The sequence below is a fragment of the Schistocerca piceifrons genome, unplaced genomic scaffold, assembly GCF_021461385.2.
Source record: "Schistocerca piceifrons isolate TAMUIC-IGC-003096 unplaced genomic scaffold, iqSchPice1.1 HiC_scaffold_833, whole genome shotgun sequence".
Taxonomy (NCBI): Eukaryota; Metazoa; Arthropoda; class Insecta; order Orthoptera; family Acrididae; genus Schistocerca; species Schistocerca piceifrons.
The window spans coordinates 1-24,668 of NW_025729095.1; the positions used below are offsets into that span (position 1 = coordinate 1).

The 24,668-nt window shown below is 50.7% G+C and overlaps 32 non-coding genes across 32 annotated transcripts; all 32 read right to left on the reverse strand.

Annotated features, from left to right (window-relative positions):
• Nucleotides 1-251: 251 nt before the first annotated feature.
• Trnaa-ugc lies at nt 252-324 on the reverse strand. The gene has a single exon. It is a non-coding gene; the product is annotated as a tRNA-Ala (tRNA).
• A 419-nt stretch (nt 325-743) lies between these two features.
• Trnaa-ugc lies at nt 744-817 on the reverse strand. The gene has a single exon. It is a non-coding gene; the product is annotated as a tRNA-Ala (tRNA).
• Nucleotides 818-1,835: 1,018 nt separating this feature from the next.
• Nucleotides 1,836-1,908, reverse strand: Trnaa-ugc. Its single transcript has one exon. It is a non-coding gene; the product is annotated as a tRNA-Ala (tRNA).
• Nucleotides 1,909-2,326: 418 nt separating this feature from the next.
• Trnaa-ugc lies at nt 2,327-2,399 on the reverse strand. Its single transcript has one exon. It is a non-coding gene; the product is annotated as a tRNA-Ala (tRNA).
• A 1,016-nt stretch (nt 2,400-3,415) lies between these two features.
• Trnaa-ugc lies at nt 3,416-3,488 on the reverse strand. Its single transcript has one exon. It is a non-coding gene; the product is annotated as a tRNA-Ala (tRNA).
• A 418-nt stretch (nt 3,489-3,906) lies between these two features.
• On the reverse strand, nt 3,907-3,979 carry Trnaa-ugc. The gene has a single exon. It is a non-coding gene; the product is annotated as a tRNA-Ala (tRNA).
• A 1,023-nt stretch (nt 3,980-5,002) lies between these two features.
• Trnaa-ugc lies at nt 5,003-5,076 on the reverse strand. Its single transcript has one exon. It is a non-coding gene; the product is annotated as a tRNA-Ala (tRNA).
• Nucleotides 5,077-5,493: 417 nt separating this feature from the next.
• On the reverse strand, nt 5,494-5,566 carry Trnaa-ugc. The gene has a single exon. It is a non-coding gene; the product is annotated as a tRNA-Ala (tRNA).
• Nucleotides 5,567-6,579: 1,013 nt separating this feature from the next.
• Trnaa-ugc lies at nt 6,580-6,652 on the reverse strand. The gene has a single exon. It is a non-coding gene; the product is annotated as a tRNA-Ala (tRNA).
• A 417-nt stretch (nt 6,653-7,069) lies between these two features.
• Nucleotides 7,070-7,142, reverse strand: Trnaa-ugc. Its single transcript has one exon. It is a non-coding gene; the product is annotated as a tRNA-Ala (tRNA).
• A 1,013-nt stretch (nt 7,143-8,155) lies between these two features.
• Nucleotides 8,156-8,228, reverse strand: Trnaa-ugc. Its single transcript has one exon. It is a non-coding gene; the product is annotated as a tRNA-Ala (tRNA).
• Nucleotides 8,229-8,645: 417 nt separating this feature from the next.
• Trnaa-ugc lies at nt 8,646-8,718 on the reverse strand. The gene has a single exon. It is a non-coding gene; the product is annotated as a tRNA-Ala (tRNA).
• A 1,013-nt stretch (nt 8,719-9,731) lies between these two features.
• Nucleotides 9,732-9,804, reverse strand: Trnaa-ugc. The gene has a single exon. It is a non-coding gene; the product is annotated as a tRNA-Ala (tRNA).
• Nucleotides 9,805-10,221: 417 nt separating this feature from the next.
• On the reverse strand, nt 10,222-10,294 carry Trnaa-ugc. The gene has a single exon. It is a non-coding gene; the product is annotated as a tRNA-Ala (tRNA).
• A 1,013-nt stretch (nt 10,295-11,307) lies between these two features.
• Nucleotides 11,308-11,380, reverse strand: Trnaa-ugc. The gene has a single exon. It is a non-coding gene; the product is annotated as a tRNA-Ala (tRNA).
• Nucleotides 11,381-11,797: 417 nt separating this feature from the next.
• Nucleotides 11,798-11,870, reverse strand: Trnaa-ugc. The gene has a single exon. It is a non-coding gene; the product is annotated as a tRNA-Ala (tRNA).
• Nucleotides 11,871-12,883: 1,013 nt separating this feature from the next.
• Trnaa-ugc lies at nt 12,884-12,956 on the reverse strand. The gene has a single exon. It is a non-coding gene; the product is annotated as a tRNA-Ala (tRNA).
• A 417-nt stretch (nt 12,957-13,373) lies between these two features.
• Nucleotides 13,374-13,446, reverse strand: Trnaa-ugc. The gene has a single exon. It is a non-coding gene; the product is annotated as a tRNA-Ala (tRNA).
• Nucleotides 13,447-14,459: 1,013 nt separating this feature from the next.
• Nucleotides 14,460-14,532, reverse strand: Trnaa-ugc. The gene has a single exon. It is a non-coding gene; the product is annotated as a tRNA-Ala (tRNA).
• Nucleotides 14,533-14,949: 417 nt separating this feature from the next.
• On the reverse strand, nt 14,950-15,022 carry Trnaa-ugc. Its single transcript has one exon. It is a non-coding gene; the product is annotated as a tRNA-Ala (tRNA).
• Nucleotides 15,023-16,035: 1,013 nt separating this feature from the next.
• Trnaa-ugc lies at nt 16,036-16,108 on the reverse strand. Its single transcript has one exon. It is a non-coding gene; the product is annotated as a tRNA-Ala (tRNA).
• A 417-nt stretch (nt 16,109-16,525) lies between these two features.
• Trnaa-ugc lies at nt 16,526-16,598 on the reverse strand. Its single transcript has one exon. It is a non-coding gene; the product is annotated as a tRNA-Ala (tRNA).
• A 1,002-nt stretch (nt 16,599-17,600) lies between these two features.
• On the reverse strand, nt 17,601-17,673 carry Trnaa-ugc. The gene has a single exon. It is a non-coding gene; the product is annotated as a tRNA-Ala (tRNA).
• Nucleotides 17,674-18,090: 417 nt separating this feature from the next.
• Nucleotides 18,091-18,163, reverse strand: Trnaa-ugc. The gene has a single exon. It is a non-coding gene; the product is annotated as a tRNA-Ala (tRNA).
• A 1,013-nt stretch (nt 18,164-19,176) lies between these two features.
• On the reverse strand, nt 19,177-19,249 carry Trnaa-ugc. Its single transcript has one exon. It is a non-coding gene; the product is annotated as a tRNA-Ala (tRNA).
• A 417-nt stretch (nt 19,250-19,666) lies between these two features.
• On the reverse strand, nt 19,667-19,739 carry Trnaa-ugc. Its single transcript has one exon. It is a non-coding gene; the product is annotated as a tRNA-Ala (tRNA).
• Nucleotides 19,740-20,741: 1,002 nt separating this feature from the next.
• Nucleotides 20,742-20,814, reverse strand: Trnaa-ugc. Its single transcript has one exon. It is a non-coding gene; the product is annotated as a tRNA-Ala (tRNA).
• A 417-nt stretch (nt 20,815-21,231) lies between these two features.
• On the reverse strand, nt 21,232-21,304 carry Trnaa-ugc. Its single transcript has one exon. It is a non-coding gene; the product is annotated as a tRNA-Ala (tRNA).
• Nucleotides 21,305-22,317: 1,013 nt separating this feature from the next.
• On the reverse strand, nt 22,318-22,390 carry Trnaa-ugc. The gene has a single exon. It is a non-coding gene; the product is annotated as a tRNA-Ala (tRNA).
• A 417-nt stretch (nt 22,391-22,807) lies between these two features.
• Nucleotides 22,808-22,880, reverse strand: Trnaa-ugc. Its single transcript has one exon. It is a non-coding gene; the product is annotated as a tRNA-Ala (tRNA).
• Nucleotides 22,881-23,893: 1,013 nt separating this feature from the next.
• Trnaa-ugc lies at nt 23,894-23,966 on the reverse strand. The gene has a single exon. It is a non-coding gene; the product is annotated as a tRNA-Ala (tRNA).
• Nucleotides 23,967-24,383: 417 nt separating this feature from the next.
• Trnaa-ugc lies at nt 24,384-24,456 on the reverse strand. Its single transcript has one exon. It is a non-coding gene; the product is annotated as a tRNA-Ala (tRNA).
• Nucleotides 24,457-24,668: the final 212 nt, after the last annotated feature.

The window sequence follows — 24,668 nt, forward strand, 5'->3', positions numbered from 1 at the left end:
ATGTGCAGTGGGATTTTTGTGAATTCGGCGCAAGGCTGATCTTTGCGACATAGGTTTGAGAATCTTATGGGAACACTTGTACTGTTTCTAAATTAAGTGTAGTGGTGGGAGGAGGGTGCTTCGTGCGAATTACAGCACGTTTGCCAATTGTGGCTGCTAATCGTTGGCTCGTATCTGCCTTGACACATTTTCTGGCTGGTGAATTATTCCACTTGCATGGCAGTGTGCGCATGTTGGTGTGTTAAAAATTCTGGAGGCGCTGGGTATCGATCCCAGTACCTCTCGCATGCAAAGCGAGCGCTCTACCATCTGAGCTACGCCCCCTGCTGACGAACTGCGCTATCATACAGCCATATCAATGGCACAGACCCTTGCACTCCCATTATTCCGCTGACAAACACTACTCTCAATGTGTCCGTGAGGGTGTCTTTCAGGTTTCCTGCATTCTGTATCGAATCGTAGTTGGCCAAAATCAAAGTGGCACGCACGACGTCGAAAATAGCGTTCGGCCAACGCTCTGAGGTAGACGAACGTGTTGTCCACTCTCTAGACTTCATTGAGGTTAGGCCGTTATACCTAAGGCAGATTTTGCACTCGATGACACCTCGACAACAGCCGGTCCCTCACATTTACGTTTTGCTCTCCTTACGTCAGTATACGAGTCTGTGACGCTGGCTTTGCAACATCTTGCGTGCCTTTAGGCTCGCCGCGACCAACACTTACCACGCACTGACCACAAAACATGGAGGCGCCGGGGCTTGAACCCGGGACCTTTCACATGCAAAGCGAACGCTCTACCAAACTGAGCTACGCCCCCAAGCACAACCAAGCTGCGCTGTTCTCCGTTCTTTGCTACTCTTATGTGCACGGACACGATGGTTGGTTGGTTTGCAGGGGTGAAGGGACCAGAGTACAAAGGCGCGGACACGTTCATATACGCAAGAGTTCCAAGTAGTTTCGATGCTCTGGTATTACGACTGCAAATTCCGTCCGTTTTTTAACGTCTTAAATTGAAGGGACAGTCCACAAGTTGGTCCGTTTTCACTCCATGTCGACAATCACACAGCACCTGAGGTAACAAGCACATCTGAAGACCCATTGTGCACTCGACTGTTCATGCCAACTCACTGCCTCGCACTTTACTACTGTGTACCACTCTTGTCGTCCAACTGCAAAAGACTGGGCCACAACAACTTTCCGCGTCTCCATTGCACTGCGCAAAACTACGAAACGCTCCCCAAACATGGCACTCACCCACGCAGACGACTTTTCCGACTTTACACGACGCTCACGCAACGCTCACGCTAGTGACAGCCTTATTTAGGGCTTGACGTCGCACACAAGCGAATGAGCACATTTCGCCTACGACTTAGGCCGCCCTCCTAGTGTGGCTGTTCGGTGTCTGCAGGCAGCGAGGGGCTGCAAGCCTCCTGTGTTCGCGCCTATGTCACCTCTGCTTGCTTGTCAGAGACAGAGTATCGCAAAACATACAACTCACTCCATGAATTGATTGCTACGGCATCTGTCATCAGCAGTCACAACTAGCAACACCAGTAGCAGCCGACTGCACGTAAAGAATTGGAATGTGCAGTGGATTTTTGTGAATTCGGCGCAAGGCTGATCTTTGCGACATAGGTTTGAGAATCTTATGGGAACACTTGTACTGTTTCTAAATTAAGTGTAGTGGTGGGAGGAGGGTTGCTTCGTGCGAATTACAGCACGTTTGCCAATTGTGGCTGACTAATCGTTGGCTCGTATCTGCCTTGACACATTTTCTGGCTGTGAATTATTCCACTTGCATGGCAGTGTGCGCATGTTGGTGTGTTTAAAAATTCTGGAGGCGCTGGGTATCGATCCCAGTACCTCTCGCATGCAAAGCGAGCGCTCTACCATCTGAGCTACGCCCCCTGCTGACGAACTGCGCTATCATACAGCCATATCAATGGCACAGACCCTTGCACTCCCATTATTTCCGCTGACAAACACTACTCTCAATGTGTCCGTGAGGGTGTCTTTCAGGTTTCCTGCATTCTGTATCGAATCGTAGTTGGCCAAAATCAAAGTGGCACGCACGACGTCGAAAATAGCGTTCGGCCAACGCTCTGAGGTAGACGAACGTGTTGTCCACTCTCTAGACTTCATTGAGGTTAGGCCGTTATACCTAAGGCAGATTTGCACTCGATGACACCTCGACAACAGCCGGTCCTCACATTTACGTTTTGCTCTCCTTACGTCAGTATACGAGTCTGTGACGCTGGCTTTGCAACATCTTGCGTGCCTTTAGGCTCGCCGCGACCAACACTTACCACGCACTGACCACAAAACATGGAGGCGCCGGGGCTTGAACCCGGGACCTTTCACATGCAAAGCGAACGCTCTACCAACTGAGCTACGCCCCCAAGCACAACCAAGCTGCGCTGTTCTCCGTTCTTTGCTACTCTTATGTGCACGGACACGATGGTTGGTTGGTTTGCAGGGGTGAAGGGACCAGAGTACAAAGGCGCGGACACGTTCATATACGCAAGAGTTCCAAGTAGTTTCGATGCTCTGGTATTACGACTGCAAATTCCGTCCGTTTTTAACGTCTTAAATTGAAGGGACAGTCACAAGTTGGTCCGTTTTCACTCCATGTCGACAATCACACAGCACCTGAGGTAACAAGCACATCTGAAGACCCATTGTGCACTCGACTGTTCATGCCAACTCACTGCCTCGCACTTTACTACTGTGTACCACTCTTGTCGTCCAACTGCAAAAGACTGGGCCACAACAACTTTCCGCGTCTCCATTGCACTGCGCAAAACTACGAAACGCTCCCCAAACATGGCACTCACCCACGCAGACGACTTTTCCGACTTTACACGACGCCTCACGCAACGCTCACGCTAGTGACAGCCTTATTTAGGGCTTGACGTCGCACACAAGCGAATGAGCACATTTCGCCTACGACTTAGGCTGCCCTCCTAGTGTGGCTGTTCGGTGTCTGCAGGCAGCGAGGGGCTGCAAGCCTCCTGTGGTTCGCGCCTATGTCACCTCTGCTTGCTTGTCAGAGACAGAGTATCGCAAAACATACAACTCACTCCATGAATTGATTGCTACGGCATCTGTCATCAGCAGTCACAACTAGCAACACCAGTAGCAGCCGACTGCACGTAAAGAATTGGAATGTGCAGTGGGATTTTTGTGAATTCGGCGCAAGGCTGATCTTTGCGACATAGGTTTGAGAATCTTATGGGAACACTTGTACTGTTTCTAAATTAAGTGTAGTGGTGGGAGGAGGGTGCTTCGTGCGAATTACAGCACGTTTGCCAATTGTGGCTGCTAATCGTTGGCTCGTATCTGCCTTGACACATTTTCTGGCTGTGAATTATTCCACTTGCATGGCAGTGTGCGCATGTTGGTGTGTTAAAAATTCTGGAGGCGCTGGGTATCGATCCCAGTACCTCTCGCATGCAAAGCGAGCGCTCTACCATCTGAGCTACGCCCCCTGCTGACGAACTGCGCTATCATACAGCCATATCAATGGCACAGACCCTTGCACTCCCATTATTCCGCTGACAAACACTACTCTCAATGTGTCCGTGAGGGTGTCTTTCAGGTTTCCTGCATTCTGTATCGAATCGTAGTTGGCCAAAATCAAAGTGGCACGCACGACGTCGAAAATAGCGTTCGGCCAACGCTCTGAGGTAGACGAACGTGTTGTCCACTCTCTAGACTTCATTGAGGTTAGGCCGTTATACCTAAGGCAGATTTGCACTCGATGACACCTCGACAACAGCCGGTCCTCACATTTACGTTTTGCTCTCCTTACGTCAGTATACGAGTCTGTGACGCTGGCTTTGCAACATCTTGCGTGCCTTTAGGCTCGCCGCGACCAACACTTACCACGCACTGACCACAAAAACATGGAGGCGCCGGGGCTTGAACCCGGGACCTTTCACATGCAAAGCGAACGCTCTACCAACTGAGCTACGCCCCCCAAGCACAACCAAGCTGCGCTGTTCTCCGTTCTTTGCTACTCTTATGTGCACGGACACGATGGTTGGTTGGTTTTGCAGGGGTGAAGGGACCAGAGTACAAAGGCGCGGACACGTTCATATACGCAAGAGTTCCAAGTAGTTTCGATGCTCTGGTATTACGACTGCAAATTCCGTCCGTTTTTAACGTCTTAAATTGAAGGGACAGTCACAAGTTGGTCCGTTTTCACTCCATGTCGACAATCACACAGCACCTGAGGTAACAAGCACATCTGAAGACCCATTGTGCACTCGGACTGTTCATGCCAACTCACTGCCTCGCACTTTACTACTGTGTACCACTCTTGTCGTCCAACTGCAAAAGACTGGGCCACAACAACTTTCCGCGTCTCCATTGCACTGCGCAAACTACGAAACGCTCCCCCAAACATGGCACTCACCCACGCAGACGACTTTTCCGACTTTACACGACGCTCACGCAACGCTCACGCTAGTGACAGCCTTATTTAGGGCTTGACGTCGCACACAAGCGAATGAGCCACATTTCGCCTACGACTTAGGGCCGCCCTCCTAGTGTGGCTGTTCGGTGTCTGCAGGCAGCGAGGGGCTGCAAGCCTCCTGTGTTCGCGCCTATGTCACCTCTGCTTGCTTGTCAGAGACAGAGTATCGCAAAACATACAACTCACTCCATGAATTGATTGCTACGGCATCTGTCATCAGCAGTCACAACTAGCAACACCAGTAGCAGCCGACTGCACGTAAAGAATTGGAATGTGCAGTGGGGATTTTTTGTGAATTCGGCGCAAGGGCTGATCTTTGCGACATAGGTTTGAGAATCTTATGGGAAACACTTGTACTGTTTCTAAATTAAGTGTAGTGGTGGGAGGAGGGTGCTTCGTGCGAATTACAGCACGTTTGCCAATTGTGGCTGCTAATCGTTGGCTCGTATCTGCCTTGACACATTTTCTGGCTGTGAATTATTCCACTTGCATGGCAGTGTGCGCATGTTGGTGTGTTAAAAATTCTGGAGGCGCTGGGTATCGATCCCCAGTACCTCTCGCATGCAAAGCGAGCGCTCTACCATCTGAGCTACGCCCCCTGCTGACGAACTGCGCTATCATACAGCCATATCAATGGCACAGACCCTTGCACTCCCATTATTCCGCTGACAAACACTACTCTCAATGTGTCCGTGAGGGTGTCTTTCAGGTTTCCTGCATTCTGTATCGAATCGTAGTTGGCCAAATCAAAGTGGCACGCACGACGTCGAAAATAGCGTTCGGCCAACGCTCTGAGGTAGACGAACGTGTTGTCCCACTCTCTAGACTTCATTGAGGTTAGGCCGTTATACCTAAGGCAGATTTGCACTCGATGACACCTCGACAACAGCCGGTCCTCACATTTACGTTTTGCTCTCCTTACGTCAGTATACGAGTCTGTGACGCTGGCTTTGCAACATCTTGCGTGCCTTTAGGCTCGCCGCGACCAACACTTACCACGCACTGACCACAAAACATGGAGGCGCCGGGGCTTGAACCCGGGACCTTTCACATGCAAAGCGAACGCTCTACCAACTGAGCTACGCCCCCAAGCACAACCAAGCTGCGCTGTTCTCCGTTCTTTGCTACTCTTATGTGCACGGACACGATGGTTGGTTGGTTTGCAGGGGTGAAGGGACCAGAGTACAAAGGCGCGGACACGTTCATATACGCAAGAGTTCCAAGTAGTTTCGATGCTCTGGTATTACGACTGCAAATTCCGTCCGTTTTTAACGTCTTAAATTGAAGGGACAGTCACAAGTTGGTCCGTTTTCACTCCATGTCGACAATCACACAGCACCTGAGGTAACAAGCACATCTGAAGACCCATTGTGCACTCGACTGTTCATGCCAACTCACTGCCTCGCACTTTACTACTGTGTACCACTCTTGTCGTCCAACTGCAAAAGACTGGGCCACAACAACTTTCCGCGTCTCCATTGCACTGCGCAAACTACGAAACGCTCCCCAAACATGGCACTCACCCACGCAGACGACTTTTCCGACTTTACACGACGCTCACGCAACGCTCACGCTAGTGACAGCCTTATTTAGGGCTTGACGTCGCACACAAGCGAATGAGCACATTTCGCCTACGACTTAGGCCGCCCTCCTAGTGTGGCTGTTCGGTGTCTGCAGGCAGCGAGGGGCTGCAAGCCTCCTGTGTTCGCGCCTATGTCACCTCTGCTTGCTTGTCAGAGACAGAGTATCGCAAAACATACAACTCACTCCATGAATTGATTGCCACGGCATCTGTCATCAGCAGTCACAACTAGCAACACCAGTAGCAGCCGACTGCACGTAAAGAATTGGAATGTGCAGTGGGATTTTTGTGAATTCGGCGCAAGGCTGATCTTTGCGACATAGGTTTGAGAATCTTATGGGAACACTTGTACTGTTTCTAAATTAAGTGTAGTGGTGGGAGGAGGGTGCTTCGTGCGAATTACAGCACGTTTGCCAATTGTGGCTGCTAATCGTTGGCTCGTATCTGCCTTGACACATTTTGTGGCTGTGAATTATTCCACTTGCATGGCAGTGTGCGCATGTTGGTGTGTTAAAAATTCTGGAGGCGCTGGGTATCGATCCCAGTACCTCTCGCATGCAAAGCGAGCGCTCTACCATCTGAGCTACGCCCCCTGCTGACGAACTGCGCTATCATACAGCCATATCAATGGCACAGACCCTTGCACTCCCATTATTCCGCTGACAAACACTACTCTCAATGTGTCCGTGAGGGTGTCTTTCAGGTTTCCTGCATTCTGTATCGAATCGTAGTTGGCCAAAATCAAAGTGGCACGCACGACGTCGAAAATAGCGTTCGGCCAACGCTCTGAGGTAGACGAACGTGTTGTCCACTCTCTAGACTTCATTGAGGTTAGGCCGTTATACCTAAGGCAGATTTGCACTCGATGACACCTCGACAACAGCCGGTCCTCACATTTACGTTTTGCTCTCCTTACGTCAGTATACGAGTCTGTGACGCTGGCTTTGCAACATCTTGCGTGCCTTTAGGCTCGCCGCGACCAACACTTACCACGCACTGACCACAAAACATGGAGGCGCCGGGGCTTGAACCCGGGACCTTTCACATGCAAAGCGAACGCTCTACCAACTGAGCTACGCCCCCAAGCACAACCAAGCTGCGCTGTTCTCCGTTCTTTGCTACTCTTATGTGCACGGACACGATGGTTGGTTGGTTTGCAGGGGTGAAGGGACCAGAGTACAAAGGCGCGGACACGTTCATATACGCAAGAGTTCCAAGTAGTTTCGATGCTCTGGTATTACGACTGCAAATTCCGTCCGTTTTTAACGTCTTAAATTGAAGGGACAGTCACAAGTTGGTCCGTTTTCACTCCATGTCGACAATCACACAGCACCTGAGGTAACAAGCACATCTGAAGACCCATTGTGCACTCGACTGTTCATGCCAACTCACTGCCTCGCACTTTACTACTGTGTACCACTCTTGTCGTCCAACTGCAAAAGACTGGGCCACAACAACTTTCCGCGTCTCCATTGCACTGCGCAAACTACGAAACGCTCCCCAAACATGGCACTCACCCACGCAGACGACTTTTCCGACTTTACACGACGCTCACGCAACGCTCACGCTAGTGACAGCCTTATTTAGGGCTTGACGTCGCACACAAGCGAATGAGCACATTTCGCCTACGACTTAGGCCGCCCTCCTAGTGTGGCTGTTCGGTGTCTGCAGGCAGCGAGGGGCTGCAAGCCTCCTGTGTTCGCGCCTATGTCACCTCTGCTTGCTTGTCAGAGACAGAGTATCGCAAAACATACAACTCACTCCATGAATTGATTGCTACGGCATCTGTCATCAGCAGTCACAACTAGCAACACCAGTAGCAGCCGACTGCACGTAAAGAATTGGAATGTGCAGTGGGATTTTTGTGAATTCGGCGCAAGGCTGATCTTTGCGACATAGGTTTGAGAATCTTATGGGAACACTTGTACTGTTTCTAAATTAAGTGTAGTGGTGGGAGGAGGGTGCTTCGTGCGAATTACAGCACGTTTGCCAATTGTGGCTGCTAATCGTTGGCTCGTATCTGCCTTGACACATTTTGTGGCTGTGAATTATTCCACTTGCATGGCAGTGTGCGCATGTTGGTGTGTTAAAAATTCTGGAGGCGCTGGGTATCGATCCCAGTACCTCTCGCATGCAAAGCGAGCGCTCTACCATCTGAGCTACGCCCCCTGCTGACGAACTGCGCTATCATACAGCCATATCAATGGCACAGACCCTTGCACTCCCATTATTCCGCTGACAAACACTACTCTCAATGTGTCCGTGAGGGTGTCTTTCAGGTTTCCTGCATTCTGTATCGAATCGTAGTTGGCCAAAATCAAAGTGGCACGCACGACGTCGAAAATAGCGTTCGGCCAACGCTCTGAGGTAGACGAACGTGTTGTCCACTCTCTAGACTTCATTGAGGTTAGGCCGTTATACCTAAGGCAGATTTGCACTCGATGACACCTCGACAACAGCCGGTCCTCACATTTACGTTTTGCTCTCCTTACGTCAGTATACGAGTCTGTGACGCTGGCTTTGCAACATCTTGCGTGCCTTTAGGCTCGCCGCGACCAACACTTACCACGCACTGACCACAAAACATGGAGGCGCCGGGGCTTGAACCCGGGACCTTTCACATGCAAAGCGAACGCTCTACCAACTGAGCTACGCCCCCAAGCACAACCAAGCTGCGCTGTTCTCCGTTCTTTGCTACTCTTATGTGCACGGACACGATGGTTGGTTGGTTTGCAGGGGTGAAGGGACCAGAGTACAAAGGCGCGGACACGTTCATATACGCAAGAGTTCCAAGTAGTTTCGATGCTCTGGTATTACGACTGCAAATTCCGTCCGTTTTTAACGTCTTAAATTGAAGGGACAGTCACAAGTTGGTCCGTTTTCACTCCATGTCGACAATCACACAGCACCTGAGGTAACAAGCACATCTGAAGACCCATTGTGCACTCGACTGTTCATGCCAACTCACTGCCTCGCACTTTACTACTGTGTACCACTCTTGTCGTCCAACTGCAAAAGACTGGGCCACAACAACTTTCCGCGTCTCCATTGCACTGCGCAAACTACGAAACGCTCCCCAAACATGGCACTCACCCACGCAGACGACTTTTCCGACTTTACACGACGCTCACGCAACGCTCACGCTAGTGACAGCCTTATTTAGGGCTTGACGTCGCACACAAGCGAATGAGCACATTTCGCCTACGACTTAGGCCGCCCTCCTAGTGTGGCTGTTCGGTGTCTGCAGGCAGCGAGGGGCTGCAAGCCTCCTGTGTTCGCGCCTATGTCACCTCTGCTTGCTTGTCAGAGACAGAGTATCGCAAAACATACAACTCACTCCATGAATTGATTGCTACGGCATCTGTCATCAGCAGTCACAACTAGCAACACCAGTAGCAGCCGACTGCACGTAAAGAATTGGAATGTGCAGTGGGATTTTTGTGAATTCGGCGCAAGGCTGATCTTTGCGACATAGGTTTGAGAATCTTATGGGAACACTTGTACTGTTTCTAAATTAAGTGTAGTGGTGGGAGGAGGGTGCTTCGTGCGAATTACAGCACGTTTGCCAATTGTGGCTGCTAATCGTTGGCTCGTATCTGCCTTGACACATTTTCTGGCTGTGAATTATTCCACTTGCATGGCAGTGTGCGCATGTTGGTGTGTTAAAAATTCTGGAGGCGCTGGGTATCGATCCCAGTACCTCTCGCATGCAAAGCGAGCGCTCTACCATCTGAGCTACGCCCCCTGCTGACGAACTGCGCTATCATACAGCCATATCAATGGCACAGACCCTTGCACTCCCATTATTCCGCTGACAAACACTACTCTCAATGTGTCCGTGAGGGTGTCTTTCAGGTTTCCTGCATTCTGTATCGAATCGTAGTTGGCCAAAATCAAAGTGGCACGCACGACGTCGAAAATAGCGTTCGGCCAACGCTCTGAGGTAGACGAACGTGTTGTCCACTCTCTAGACTTCATTGAGGTTAGGCCGTTATACCTAAGGCAGATTTGCACTCGATGACACCTCGACAACAGCCGGTCCTCACATTTACGTTTTGCTCTCCTTACGTCAGTATACGAGTCTGTGACGCTGGCTTTGCAACATCTTGCGTGCCTTTAGGCTCGCCGCGACCAACACTTACCACGCACTGACCACAAAACATGGAGGCGCCGGGGCTTGAACCCGGGACCTTTCACATGCAAAGCGAACGCTCTACCAACTGAGCTACGCCCCCAAGCACAACCAAGCTGCGCTGTTCTCCGTTCTTTGCTACTCTTATGTGCACGGACACGATGGTTGGTTGGTTTGCAGGGGTGAAGGGACCAGAGTACAAAGGCGCGGACACGTTCATATACGCAAGAGTTCCAAGTAGTTTCGATGCTCTGGTATTACGACTGCAAATTCCGTCCGTTTTTAACGTCTTAAATTGAAGGGACAGTCACAAGTTGGTCCGTTTTCACTCCATGTCGACAATCACACAGCACCTGAGGTAACAAGCACATCTGAAGACCCATTGTGCACTCGACTGTTCATGCCAACTCACTGCCTCGCACTTTACTACTGTGTACCACTCTTGTCGTCCAACTGCAAAAGACTGGGCCACAACAACTTTCCGCGTCTCCATTGCACTGCGCAAACTACGAAACGCTCCCCAAACATGGCACTCACCCACGCAGACGACTTTTCCGACTTTACACGACGCTCACGCAACGCTCACGCTAGTGACAGCCTTATTTAGGGCTTGACGTCGCACACAAGCGAATGAGCACATTTCGCCTACGACTTAGGCTGCCCTCCTAGTGTGGCTGTTCGGTGTCTGCAGGCAGCGAGGGGCTGCAAGCCTCCTGTGTTCGCGCCTATGTCACCTCTGCTTGCTTGTCAGAGACAGAGTATCGCAAAACATACAACTCACTCCATGAATTGATTGCTACGGCATCTGTCATCAGCAGTCACAACTAGCAACACCAGTAGCAGCCGACTGCACGTAAAGAATTGGAATGTGCAGTGGGATTTTTGTGAATTCGGCGCAAGGCTGATCTTTGCGACATAGGTTTGAGAATCTTATGGGAACACTTGTACTGTTTCTAAATTAAGTGTAGTGGTGGGAGGAGGGTGCTTCGTGCGAATTACAGCACGTTTGCCAATTGTGGCTGCTAATCGTTGGCTCGTATCTGCCTTGACACATTTTCTGGCTGTGAATTATTCCACTTGCATGGCAGTGTGCGCATGTTGGTGTGTTAAAAATTCTGGAGGCGCTGGGTATCGATCCCAGTACCTCTCGCATGCAAAGCGAGCGCTCTACCATCTGAGCTACGCCCCCTGCTGACGAACTGCGCTATCATACAGCCATATCAATGGCACAGACCCTTGCACTCCCATTATTCCGCTGACAAACACTACTCTCAATGTGTCCGTGAGGGTGTCTTTCAGGTTTCCTGCATTCTGTATCGAATCGTAGTTGGCCAAAATCAAAGTGGCACGCACGACGTCGAAAATAGCGTTCGGCCAACGCTCTGAGGTAGACGAACGTGTTGTCCACTCTCTAGACTTCATTGAGGTTAGGCCGTTATACCTAAGGCAGATTTGCACTCGATGACACCTCGACAACAGCCGGTCCTCACATTTACGTTTTGCTCTCCTTACGTCAGTATACGAGTCTGTGACGCTGGCTTTGCAACATCTTGCGTGCCTTTAGGCTCGCCGCGACCAACACTTACCACGCACTGACCACAAAACATGGAGGCGCCGGGGCTTGAACCCGGGACCTTTCACATGCAAAGCGAACGCTCTACCAACTGAGCTACGCCCCCAAGCACAACCAAGCTGCGCTGTTCTCCGTTCTTTGCTACTCTTATGTGCACGGACACGATGGTTGGTTGGTTTGCAGGGGTGAAGGGACCAGAGTACAAAGGCGCGGACACGTTCATATACGCAAGAGTTCCAAGTAGTTTCGATGCTCTGGTATTACGACTGCAAATTCCGTCCGTTTTTAACGTCTTAAATTGAAGGGACAGTCACAAGTTGGTCCGTTTTCACTCCATGTCGACAATCACACAGCACCTGAGGTAACAAGCACATCTGAAGACCCATTGTGCACTCGACTGTTCATGCCAACTCACTGCCTCGCACTTTACTACTGTGTACCACTCTTGTCGTCCAACTGCAAAAGACTGGGCCACAACAACTTTCCGCGTCTCCATTGCACTGCGCAAACTACGAAACGCTCCCCAAACATGGCACTCACCCACGCAGACGACTTTTCCGACTTTACACGACGCTCACGCAACGCTCACGCTAGTGACAGCCTTATTTAGGGCTTGACGTCGCACACAAGCGAATGAGCACATTTCGCCTACGACTTAGGCCGCCCTCCTAGTGTGGCTGTTCGGTGTCTGCAGGCAGCGAGGGGCTGCAAGCCTCCTGTGTTCGCGCCTATGTCACCTCTGCTTGCTTGTCAGAGACAGAGTATCGCAAAACATACAACTCACTCCATGAATTGATTGCTACGGCATCTGTCATCAGCAGTCACAACTAGCAACACCAGTAGCAGCCGACTGCACGTAAAGAATTGGAATGTGCAGTGGGATTTTTGTGAATTCGGCGCAAGGCTGATCTTTGCGACATAGGTTTGAGAATCTTATGGGAACACTTGTACTGTTTCTAAATTAAGTGTAGTGGTGGGAGGAGGGTGCTTCGTGCGAATTACAGCACGTTTGCCAATTGTGGCTGCTAATCGTTGGCTCGTATCTGCCTTGACACATTTTCTGGCTGTGAATTATTCCACTTGCATGGCAGTGTGCGCATGTTGGTGTGTTAAAAATTCTGGAGGCGCTGGGTATCGATCCCAGTACCTCTCGCATGCAAAGCGAGCGCTCTACCATCTGAGCTACGCCCCCTGCTGACGAACTGCGCTATCATACAGCCATATCAATGGCACAGACCCTTGCACTCCCATTATTCCGCTGACAAACACTACTCTCAATGTGTCCGTGAGGGTGTCTTTCAGGTTTCCTGCATTCTGTATCGAATCGTAGTTGGCCAAAATCAAAGTGGCACGCACGACGTCGAAAATAGCGTTCGGCCAACGCTCTGAGGTAGACGAACGTGTTGTCCACTCTCTAGACTTCATTGAGGTTAGGCCGTTATACCTAAGGCAGATTTGCACTCGATGACACCTCGACAACAGCCGGTCCTCACATTTACGTTTTGCTCTCCTTACGTCAGTATACGAGTCTGTGACGCTGGCTTTGCAACATCTTGCGTGCCTTTAGGCTCGCCGCGACCAACACTTACCACGCACTGACCACAAAACATGGAGGCGCCGGGGCTTGAACCCGGGACCTTTCACATGCAAAGCGAACGCTCTACCAACTGAGCTACGCCCCCAAGCACAACCAAGCTGCGCTGTTCTCCGTTCTTTGCTACTCTTATGTGCACGGACACGATGGTTGGTTGGTTTGCAGGGGTGAAGGGACCAGAGTACAAAGGCGCGGACACGTTCATATACGCAAGAGTTCCAAGTAGTTTCGATGCTCTGGTATTACGACTGCAAATTCCGTCCGTTTTTAACGTCTTAAATTGAAGGGACAGTCACAAGTTGGTCCGTTTTCACTCCATGTCGACAATCACACAGCACCTGAGGTAACAAGCACATCTGAAGACCCATTGTGCACTCGACTGTTCATGCCAACTCACTGCCTCGCACTTTACTACTGTGTACCACTCTTGTCGTCCAACTGCAAAAGACTGGGCCACAACAACTTTCCGCGTCTCCATTGCACTGCGCAAACTACGAAACGCTCCCCAAACATGGCACTCACCCACGCAGACGACTTTTCCGACTTTACACGACGCTCACGCAACGCTCACGCTAGTGACAGCCTTATTTAGGGCTTGACGTCGCACACAAGCGAATGAGCACATTTCGCCTACGACTTAGGCCGCCCTCCTAGTGTGGCTGTTCGGTGTCTGCAGGCAGCGAGGGGCTGCAAGCCTCCTGTGTTCGCGCCTATGTCACCTCTGCTTGCTTGTCAGAGACAGAGTATCGCAAAACATACAACTCACTCCATGAATTGATTGCCACGGCATCTGTCATCAGCAGTCACAACTAGCAACACCAGTAGCAGCCGACTGCACGTAAAGAATTGGAATGTGCAGTGGGATTTTTGTGAATTCGGCGCAAGGCTGATCTTTGCGACATAGGTTTGAGAATCTTATGGGAACACTTGTACTGTTTCTAAATTAAGTGTAGTGGTGGGAGGAGGGTGCTTCGTGCGAATTACAGCACGTTTGCCAATTGTGGCTGCTAATCGTTGGCTCGTATCTGCCTTGACACATTTTGTGGCTGTGAATTATTCCACTTGCATGGCAGTGTGCGCATGTTGGTGTGTTAAAAATTCTGGAGGCGCTGGGTATCGATCCCAGTACCTCTCGCATGCAAAGCGAGCGCTCTACCATCTGAGCTACGCCCCCTGCTGACGAACTGCGCTATCATACAGCCATATCAATGGCACAGACCCTTGCACTCCCATTATTCCGCTGACAAACACTACTCTCAATGTGTCCGTGAGGGTGTCTTTCAGGTTTCCTGCATTCTGTATCGAATCGTAGTTGGCCAAAATCAAAGTGGCACGCACGACGTCGAAAATAGCGTTCGGCCAACGCTCTGAGGTAGACGAACGTGTTGTCCACTCTCTAGACTTCATTGAGGTTAGGCCGTTATACCTAAGGCAGATTTGCACTCGATGACACCTCGACAACAGCCGGTCCTCACATTTACGTTTTGCTCTCCTTACGTCAGTATACGAGTCTGTGACGCTGGCTTTGCAACATCTTGCGTGCCTTTAGGCTCGCCGCGACCAACACTTACCACGCACTGACCACAAAACATGGAGGCGCCGGGGCTTGAACCCGGGACCTTTCACATGCAAAGCGAACGCTCTACCAACTGAGCTACGCCCCCAAGCACAACCAAGCTGCGCTGTTCTCCGTTCTTTGCTACTCTTATGTGCACGGACACGATGGTTGGTTGGTTTGCAGGGGTGAAGGGACCAGAGTACAAAGGCGCGGACACGTTCATATACGCAAGAGTTCCAAGTAGTTTCGATGCTCTGGTATTACGACTGCAAATTCCGTCCGTTTTTAACGTCTTAAATTGAAGGGACAGTCACAAGTTGGTCCGTTTTCACTCCATGTCGACAATCACACAGCACCTGAGGTAACAAGCACATCTGAAGACCCATTGTGCACTCGACTGTTCATGCCAACTCACTGCCTCGCACTTTACTACTGTGTACCACTCTTGTCGTCCAACTGCAAAAGACTGGGCCACAACAACTTTCCGCGTCTCCATTGCACTGCGCAAACTACGAAACGCTCCCCAAACATGGCACTCACCCACGCAGACGACTTTTCCGACTTTACACGACGCTCACGCAACGCTCACGCTAGTGACAGCCTTATTTAGGGCTTGACGTCGCACACAAGCGAATGAGCACATTTCGCCTACGACTTAGGCCGCCCTCCTAGTGTGGCTGTTCGGTGTCTGCAGGCAGCGAGGGGCTGCAAGCCTCCTGTGTTCGCGCCTATGTCACCTCTGCTTGCTTGTCAGAGACAGAGTATCGCAAAACATACAACTCACTCCATGAATTGATTGCTACGGCATCTGTCATCAGCAGTCACAACTAGCAACACCAGTAGCAGCCGACTGCACGTAAAGAATTGGAATGTGCAGTGGGATTTTTGTGAATTCGGCGCAAGGCTGATCTTTGCGACATAGGTTTGAGAATCTTATGGGAACACTTGTACTGTTTCTAAATTAAGTGTAGTGGTGGGAGGAGGGTGCTTCGTGCGAATTACAGCACGTTTGCCAATTGTGGCTGCTAATCGTTGGCTCGTATCTGCCTTGACACATTTTCTGGCTGTGAATTATTCCACTTGCATGGCAGTGTGCGCATGTTGGTGTGTTAAAAATTCTGGAGGCGCTGGGTATCGATCCCAGTACCTCTCGCATGCAAAGCGAGCGCTCTACCATCTGAGCTACACCCCCTGCTGACGAACTGCGCTATCATACAGCCATATCAATGGCACAGACCCTTGCACTCCCATTATTCCGCTGACAAACACTACTCTCAATGTGTCCGTGAGGGTGTCTTTCAGGTTTCCTGCATTCTGTATCGAATCGTAGTTGGCCAAAATCAAAGTGGCACGCACGACGTCGAAAATAGCGTTCGGCCAACGCTCTGAGGTAGACGAACGTGTTGTCCACTCTCTAGACTTCATTGAGGTTAGGCCGTTATACCTAAGGCAGATTTGCACTCGATGACACCTCGACAACAGCCGGTCCTCACATTTACGTTTTGCTCTCCTTACGTCAGTATACGAGTCTGTGACGCTGGCTTTGCAACATCTTGCGTGCCTTTAGGCTCGCCGCGACCAACACTTACCACGCACTGACCACAAAACATGGAGGCGCCGGGGCTTGAACCCGGGACCTTTCACATGCAAAGCGAACGCTCTACCAACTGAGCTACGCCCCCAAGCACAACCAAGCTGCGCTGTTCTCCGTTCTTTGCTACTCTTATGTGCACGGACACGATGGTTGGTTGGTTTGCAGGGGTGAAGGGACCAGAGTACAAAGGCGCGGACACGTTCATATACGCAAGAGTTCCAAGTAGTTTCGATGCTCTGGTATTACGACTGCAAATTCCGTCCGTTTTTAACGTCTTAAATTGAAGGGACAGTCACAAGTTGGTCCGTTTTCACTCCATGTCGACAATCACACAGCACCTGAGGTAACAAGCACATCTGAAGACCCATTGTGCACTCGACTGTTCATGCCAACTCACTGCCTCGCACTTTACTACTGTGTACCACTCTTGTCGTCCAACTGCAAAAGACTGGGCCACAACAACTTTCCGCGTCTCCATTGCACTGCGCAAACTACGAAACGCTCCCCAAACATGGCACTCACCCACGCAGATGACTTTTCCGACTTTACACGACGCTCACGCTAGTGACAGCCTTATTTAGAGCTTGACGTCGCACACAAGCGAATGAGCACATTTCGCCTACGACTTAGGCCGCCCTCCTAGTGTGGCTGTTCGGTGTCTGCAGGCAGCGAGGGGCTGCAAGCCTCCTGTGTTCGCGCCTATGTCACCTCTGCTTGCTTGTCAGAGACAGAGTATCGCAAAACATACAACTCACTCCATGAATTGATTGCTACGGCATCTGTCATCAGCAGTCACAACTAGCAACACCAGTAGCAGCCGACTGCACGTAAAGAATTGGAATGTGCAGTGGGATTTTTGTGAATTCGGCGCAAGGCTGATCTTTGCGACATAGGTTTGAGAATCTTATGGGAACACTTGTACTGTTTCTAAATTAAGTGTAGTGGTGGGAGGAGGGTGCTTCGTGCGAATTACAGCACGTTTGCCAATTGTGGCTGCTAATCGTTGGCTCGTATCTGCCTTGACACATTTTCTGGCTGTGAATTATTCCACTTGCATGGCAGTGTGCGCATGTTGGTGTGTTAAAAATTCTGGAGGCGCTGGGTATCGATCCCAGTACCTCTCGCATGCAAAGCGAGCGCTCTACCATCTGAGCTACGCCCCCTGCTGACGAACTGCGCTATCATACAGCCATATCAATGGCACAGACCCTTGCACTCCCATTATTCCGCTGACAAACACTACTCTCAATGTGTCCGTGAGGGTGTCTTTCAGGTTTCCTGCATTCTGTATCGAATCGTAGTTGGCCAAAATCAAAGTGGCACGCACGACGTCGAAAATAGCGTTCGGCCAACGCTCTGAGGTAGACGAACGTGTTGTCCACTCTCTAGACTTCATTGAGGTTAGGCCGTTATACCTAAGGCAGATTTGCACTCGATGACACCTCGACAACAGCCGGTCCTCACATTTACGTTTTGCTCTCCTTACGTCAGTATACGAGTCTGTGACGCTGGCTTTGCAACATCTTGCGTGCCTTTAGGCTCGCCGCGACCAACACTTACCACGCACTGACCACAAAACATGGAGGCGCCGGGGCTTGAACCCGGGACCTTTCACATGCAAAGCGAACGCTCTACCAACTGAGCTACGCCCCCAAGCACAACCAAGCTGCGCTGTTCTCCGTTCTTTGCTACTCTTATGTGCACGGACACGATGGTTGGTTGGTTTGCAGGGGTGAAGGGACCAGAGTACAAAGGCGCGGACACGTTCATATACGCAAGAGTTCCAAGTAGTTTCGATGCTCTGGTATTACGACTGCAAATTCCGTCCGTTTTTAACGTCTTAAATTGAAGGGACAGTCACAAGTTGGTCCGTTTTCACTCCATGTCGACAATCACACAGCACCTGAGGTAACAAGCACATCTGAAGACCCATTGTGCACTCGACTGTTCATGCCAACTCACTGCCTCGCACTTTACTACTGTGTACCACTCTTGTCGTCCAACTGCAAAAGACTGGGCCACAACAACTTTCCGCGTCTCCATTGCACTGCGCAAACTACGAAACGCTCCCCAAACATGGCACTCACCCACGCAGACGACTTTTCCGACTTTACACGACGCTCACGCAACGCTCACGCTAGTGACAGCCTTATTTAGGGCTTGACGTCGCACACAAGCGAATGAGCACATTTCGCCTACGACTTAGGCCGCCCTCCTAGTGTGGCTGTTCGGTGTCTGCAGGCAGCGAGGGGCTGCAAGCCTCCTGTGTTCGCGCCTATGTCACCTCTGCTTGCTTGTCAGAGACAGAGTATCGCAAAACATACAACTCACTCCATGAATTGATTGCTACGGCATCTGTCATCAGCAGTCACAACTAGCAACACCAGTAGCAGCCGACTGCACGTAAAGAATTGGAATGTGCAGTGGGATTTTTGTGAATTCGGCGCAAGGCTGATCTTTGCGACATAGGTTTGAGAATCTTATGGGAACACTTGTACTGTTTCTAAATTAAGTGTAGTGGTGGGAGGAGGGTGCTTCGTGCGAATTACAGCACGTTTGCCAATTGTGGCTGCTAATCGTTGGCTCGTATCTGCCTTGACACATTTTCTGGCTGTGAATTATTCCACTTGCATGGCAGTGTGCGCATGTTGGTGTGTTAAAAATTCTGGAGGCGCTGGGTATCGATCCCAGTACCTCTCGCATGCAAAGCGAGCGCTCTACCATCTGAGCTACACCCCCTGCTGACGAACTGCGCTATCATACAGCCATATCAATGGCACAGACCCTTGCACTCCCATTATTCCGCTGACAAACACTACTCTCAATGTGTCCGTGAGGGTGTCTTTCAGGTTTCCTGCATTCTGTATCGAATCGTAGTTGGCCAAAATCAAAGTGGCACGCACGACGTCGAAAATAGCGTTCGGCCAACGCTCTGAGGTAGACGAACGTGTTGTCCACTCTCTAGACTTCATTGAGGTTAGGCCGTTATACCTAAGGCAGATTTGCACTCGATGACACCTCGACAACAGCCGGTCCTCACATTTACGTTTTGCTCTCCTTACGTCAGTATACGAGTCTGTGACGCTGGCTTTGCAACATCTTGCGTGCCTTTAGGCTCGCCGCGACCAACACTTACCACGCACTGACCACAAAACATGGAGGCGCCGGGGCTTGAACCCGGGACCTTTCACATGCAAAGCGAACGCTCTACCAACTGAGCTACGCCCCCAAGCACAACCAAGCTGCGCTGTTCTCCGTTCTTTGCTACTCTTATGTGCACGGACACGATGGTTGGTTGGTTTGCAGGGGTGAAGGGACCAGAGTACAAAGGCGCGGACACGTTCATATACGCAAGAGTTCCAAGTAGTTTCGATGCTCTGGTATTACGACTGCAAATTCCGTCCGTTTTTAACGTCTTAAATTGAAGGGACAGTCACAAGTTGGTCCGTTTTCACTCCATGTCGACAATCACACAGCACCTGAGGTAACAAGCACATCTGAAGACCCATTGTGCACTCGACTGTTCATGCCAACTCACTGCCTCGCACTTTACTACTGTGTACCACTCTTGTCGTCCAACTGCAAAAGACTGGGCCACAACAACTTTCCGCGTCTCCATTGCACTGCGCAAACTACGAAACGCTCCCCAAACATGGCACTCACCCACGCAGATGACTTTTCCGACTTTACACGACGCTCACGCTAGTGACAGCCTTATTTAGAGCTTGACGTCGCACACAAGCGAATGAGCACATTTCGCCTACGACTTAGGCCGCCCTCCTAGTGTGGCTGTTCGGTGTCTGCAGGCAGCGAGGGGCTGCAAGCCTCCTGTGTTCGCGCCTATGTCACCTCTGCTTGCTTGTCAGAGACAGAGTATCGCAAAACATACAACTCACTCCATGAATTGATTGCTACGGCATCTGTCATCAGCAGTCACAACTAGCAACACCAGTAGCAGCCGACTGCACGTAAAGAATTGGAATGTGCAGTGGGATTTTTGTGAATTCGGCGCAAGGCTGATCTTTGCGACATAGGTTTGAGAATCTTATGGGAACACTTGTACTGTTTCTAAATTAAGTGTAGTGGTGGGAGGAGGGTGCTTCGTGCGAATTACAGCACGTTTGCCAATTGTGGCTGCTAATCGTTGGCTCGTATCTGCCTTGACACATTTTCTGGCTGTGAATTATTCCACTTGCATGGCAGTGTGCGCATGTTGGTGTGTTAAAAATTCTGGAGGCGCTGGGTATCGATCCCAGTACCTCTCGCATGCAAAGCGAGCGCTCTACCATCTGAGCTACGCCCCCTGCTGACGAACTGCGCTATCATACAGCCATATCAATGGCACAGACCCTTGCACTCCCATTATTCCGCTGACAAACACTACTCTCAATGTGTCCGTGAGGGTGTCTTTCAGGTTTCCTGCATTCTGTATCGAATCGTAGTTGGCCAAAATCAAAGTGGCACGCACGACGTCGAAAATAGCGTTCGGCCAACGCTCTGAGGTAGACGAACGTGTTGTCCACTCTCTAGACTTCATTGAGGTTAGGCCGTTATACCTAAGGCAGATTTGCACTCGATGACACCTCGACAACAGCCGGTCCTCACATTTACGTTTTGCTCTCCTTACGTCAGTATACGAGTCTGTGACGCTGGCTTTGCAACATCTTGCGTGCCTTTAGGCTCGCCGCGACCAACACTTACCACGCACTGACCACAAAACATGGAGGCGCCGGGGCTTGAACCCGGGACCTTTCACATGCAAAGCGAACGCTCTACCAACTGAGCTACGCCCCCAAGCACAACCAAGCTGCGCTGTTCTCCGTTCTTTGCTACTCTTATGTGCACGGACACGATGGTTGGTTGGTTTGCAGGGGTGAAGGGACCAGAGTACAAAGGCGCGGACACGTTCATATACGCAAGAGTTCCAAGTAGTTTCGATGCTCTGGTATTACGACTGCAAATTCCGTCCGTTTTTAACGTCTTAAATTGAAGGGACAGTCACAAGTTGGTCCGTTTTCACTCCATGTCGACAATCACACAGCACCTGAGGTAACAAGCACATCTGAAGACCCATTGTGCACTCGACTGTTCATGCCAACTCACTGCCTCGCACTTTACTACTGTGTACCACTCTTGTCGTCCAACTGCAAAAGACTGGGCCACAACAACTTTCCGCGTCTCCATTGCACTGCGCAAACTACGAAACGCTCCCCAAACATGGCACTCACCCACGCAGACGACTTTTCCGACTTTACACGACGCTCACGCAACGCTCACGCTAGTGACAGCCTTATTTAGGGCTTGACGTCGCACACAAGCGAATGAGCACATTTCGCCTACGACTTAGGCCGCCCTCCTAGTGTGGCTGTTCGGTGTCTGCAGGCAGCGAGGGGCTGCAAGCCTCCTGTGTTCGCGCCTATGTCACCTCTGCTTGCTTGTCAGAGACAGAGTATCGCAAAACATACAACTCACTCCATGAATTGATTGCTACGGCATCTGTCATCAGCAGTCACAACTAGCAACACCAGTAGCAGCCGACTGCACGTAAAGAATTGGAATGTGCAGTGGGATTTTTGTGAATTCGGCGCAAGGCTGATCTTTGCGACATAGGTTTGAGAATCTTATGGGAACACTTGTACTGTTTCTAAATTAAGTGTAGTGGTGGGAGGAGGGTGCTTCGTGCGAATTACAGCACGTTTGCCAATTGTGGCTGCTAATCGTTGGCTCGTATCTGCCTTGACACATTTTCTGGCTGTGAATTATTCCACTTGCATGGCAGTGTGCGCATGTTGGTGTGTTAAAAATTCTGGAGGCGCTGGGTATCGACCCCAGTACCTCTCGCATGCAAAGCGAGCGCTCTACCATCTGAGCTACACCCCCTGCTGACGAACTGCGCTATCATACAGCCATATCAATGGCACAGACCCTTGCACTCCCATTATTCCGCTGACAAACACTACTCTCAATGTGTCCGTGAGGGTGTCTTTCAGGTTTCCTGCATTCTGTATCGAATCGTAGTTGGCCAAAATCAAAGTGGCACGCACGACGTCGAAAATAGCGTTCGGCCAACGCTCTGAGGTAGACGAACGTGTTGTCCACTCTCTAGACTTCATTGAGGTTAGGCCGTTATACCTAAGGCAGATTTGCACTCGATGACACCTCGACAACAGCCGGTCCTCACATTTACGTTTTGCTCTCCTTACGTCAGTATACGAGTCTGTGACGCTGGCTTTGCAACATCTTGCGTGCCTTTAGGCTCGCCGCGACCAACACTTACCACGCACTGACCACAAAACATGGAGGCGCCGGGGCTTGAACCCGGGACCTTTCACATGCAAAGCGAACGCTCTACCAACTGAGCTACGCCCCCAAGCACAACCAAGCTGCGCTGTTCTCCGTTCTTTGCTACTCTTATGTGCACGGACACGATGGTTGGTTGGTTTGCAGGGGTGAAGGGACCAGAGTACAAAGGCGCGGACACGTTCATATACGCAAGAGTTCCAAGTAGTTTCGATGCTCTGGTATTACGACTGCAAATTCCGTCCGTTTTTAACGTCTTAAATTGAAGGGACAGTCACAAGTTGGTCCGTTTTCACTCCATGTCGACAATCACACAGCACCTGAGGTAACAAGCACATCTGAAGACCCATTGTGCACTCGACTGTTCATGCCAACTCACTGCCTCGCACTTTACTACTGTGTACCACTCTTGTCGTCCAACTGCAAAAGACTGGGCCACAACAACTTTCCGCGTCTCCATTGCACTGCGCAAACTACGAAACGCTCCCCAAACATGGCACTCACCCACGCAGACGACTTTTCCGACTTTACACGACGCTCACGCAACGCTCACGCTAGTGACAGCCTTATTTAGGGCTTGACGTCGCACACAAGCGAATGAGCACATTTCGCCTACGACTTAGGCCGCCCTCCTAGTGTGGCTGTTCGGTGTCTGCAGGCAGCGAGGGGCTGCAAGCCTCCTGTGTTCGCGCCTATGTCACCTCTGCTTGCTTGTCAGAGACAGAGTATCGCAAAACATACAACTCACTCCATGAATTGATTGCTACGGCATCTGTCATCAGCAGTCACAACTAGCAACACCAGTAGCAGCCGACTGCACGTAAAGAATTGGAATGTGCAGTGGGATTTTTGTGAATTCGGCGCAAGGCTGATCTTTGCGACATAGGTTTGAGAATCTTATGGGAACACTTGTACTGTTTCTAAATTAAGTGTAGTGGTGGGAGGAGGGTGCTTCGTGCGAATTACAGCACGTTTGCCAATTGTGGCTGCTAATCGTTGGCTCGTATCTGCCTTGACACATTTTCTGGCTGTGAATTATTCCACTTGCATGGCAGTGTGCGCATGTTGGTGTGTTAAAAATTCTGGAGGCGCTGGGTATCGATCCCAGTACCTCTCGCATGCAAAGCGAGCGCTCTACCATCTGAGCTACACCCCCTGCTGACGAACTGCGCTATCATACAGCCATATCAATGGCACAGACCCTTGCACTCCCATTATTCCGCTGACAAACACTACTCTCAATGTGTCCGTGAGGGTGTCTTTCAGGTTTCCTGCATTCTGTATCGAATCGTAGTTGGCCAAAATCAAAGTGGCACGCACGACGTCGAAAATAGCGTTCGGCCAACGCTCTGAGGTAGACGAACGTGTTGTCCACTCTCTAGACTTCATTGAGGTTAGGCCGTTATACCTAAGGCAGATTTGCACTCGATGACACCTCGACAACAGCCGGTCCTCACATTTACGTTTTGCTCTCCTTACGTCAGTATACGAGTCTGTGACGCTGGCTTTGCAACATCTTGCGTGCCTTTAGGCTCGCCGCGACCAACACTTACCACGCACTGACCACAAAACATGGAGGCGCCGGGGCTTGAACCCGGGACCTTTCACATGCAAAGCGAACGCTCTACCAACTGAGCTACGCCCCCAAGCACAACCAAGCTGCGCTGTTCTCCGTTCTTTGCTACTCTTATGTGCACGGACACGATGGTTGGTTGGTTTGCAGGGGTGAAGGGACCAGAGTACAAAGGCGCGGACACGTTCATATACGCAAGAGTTCCAAGTAGTTTCGATGCTCTGGTATTACGACTGCAAATTCCGTCCGTTTTTAACGTCTTAAATTGAAGGGACAGTCACAAGT